The sequence below is a fragment of the Rhipicephalus microplus genome, chromosome 5, assembly GCF_043290135.1.
Source record: "Rhipicephalus microplus isolate Deutch F79 chromosome 5, USDA_Rmic, whole genome shotgun sequence".
NCBI classification, from domain to species: domain Eukaryota; kingdom Metazoa; phylum Arthropoda; class Arachnida; order Ixodida; family Ixodidae; genus Rhipicephalus; species Rhipicephalus microplus.
In genome coordinates, this window is record NC_134704.1 from 126,935,653 (window position 1) to 126,937,317 (window position 1,665).

The window sequence follows — 1,665 nt, forward strand, 5'->3', positions numbered from 1 at the left end:
AGATACGTGAGAAAATGTGCAGTAAGAAACTGCGCACTTGTGCAAAAGAAAATAAAACTTTCAGACCATGGTTTTGATCCACGGACACCTGGGTTATGGTTCCAGCACGCTTCCAATGCGCCCTTCTGCTGTATTCTAGTTCGTTGAGAAAATGTGCCGTAAGAAAGTGTGCACTAATGCACAAGAATATAAAATTAGCAAAGCGTGGTTTTGATCCACGAACCTCTGGGTTATGGGCCCAGCACGCTTCCACTGCGCCACTCTGCTGCACTCCAGTTACGTGAGAAAATGTGCAGTTAGAACCTGCGCAATAATCCAAACGATATAAAAGTAGCAGAGCGTGGTTTCAATCATGGACCTCTGGGTTATGGGCCAGCACGCTTCCACTGCTCCACTCTGCTGCATATTAGCTACGTGGAAAAATGTGCAGTAAGAATGTGCGCATTATTGCAAGAGATAATAAAATTAGCAGAGCGTGATTTCAATACACGGACATCTGGGTTATGGCCCCAGCACGCTTCCACTGCGCCACTCTGCTGCATTCTAGTCACCTGGGAAATTCGCAGTAAGATACTGCACATAATGCAAAAAAAATAAAATTAGCAGAGCGTGGTTTCTATCCAAGACCTTCTGGGTTACGGGCCCAGCACGCTTCCACTGCGCCACTCTGCTGCACTATAGTTATGTGGGAAAATGTGCAGTAAGAAAGTGCGCACTAATGCAAAAGAATATATAATTATCAGAGCGTGGTTTTGATCCATGAACCAATGGGATATGGCCTCAGCAAACTCCCACTGCGCCACTCTACTGCACTGTAGTTACGTGGTAAAATGGGCAGTTAGAATGTGCGCACTAATGCAGAAAAAATGAAATTAGCAGAATGTGGTTTTGATCCACGGACCTCTTGGTTATGGGCCAAGCAAGCTTCCACTGCGCCACTCTGCAGCATTCTAGTAATGTGGGAAATTAGCAGTAAGAAAGTGCGCAGTAATGGAAAACGAATATCAAATTAGCAGAGCGTGGTTTCAATCCACGGACCTCTGGGTTACAGGCCCAGCACGCTTCCACTGCGCCACTCTGCTGCACCCTAGTTACGTGAGAAAATGTGCAGTAAGAAACTGCGAAGTTATGCAAAAGAATATAAAATTAGCAGAGCGTGGTTTCGATCCACAGACACCTGCGTTATGGCCCCATCACGCTTCCACTGCGCCACTCTGCTGCATTCTAGTCATGTGGGAAATTTGCAGTAAGAAAGTGCGCACTAATGCAAAAAGAATATCAAATTAGCAGAGCGTGATTTCGATCCACGGACCTCTGGGTTAAGGGCCAAGCACGCTTACACTGCGCCCCTCTGCTGCACTCTAGTTACGTGAAAAATTGGGCAGTAAGAAAGTGCACACCATTGCAAATGAAAATAAAGTTAGCAGGGCGTGGTTTCGGTCCACGAACCTCTGGGTTATGACCCACTCGCTTCCACTGTGCCAATCTGCTGCGCTATAATTACGTGGAAAAATGTGCAGTATGAAAGTACGCACTAATGCAAAAGAATAATAATTTAGCAGAGCGTGCTTTAGATCCACGGACACCTGAGTTATGGGCCCAGCACGCTTCCACTGCGCCCTTCTGCTGTATTCTAGTTCGTTGAGAAAATGTGCGGTAAGAAAG

The 1,665-nt window shown here is 46.2% G+C and overlaps 1 non-coding gene across 1 annotated transcript; it reads right to left on the reverse strand.

The window, feature by feature from the left end:
* Positions 1 to 1,010: 1,010 nt before the first annotated feature.
* On the reverse strand, positions 1,011 to 1,082 carry TRNAT-UGU (transfer RNA threonine (anticodon UGU)). The gene has a single exon. It is a non-coding gene; the product is annotated as a tRNA-Thr (tRNA).
* Positions 1,083 to 1,665: the final 583 nt, after the last annotated feature.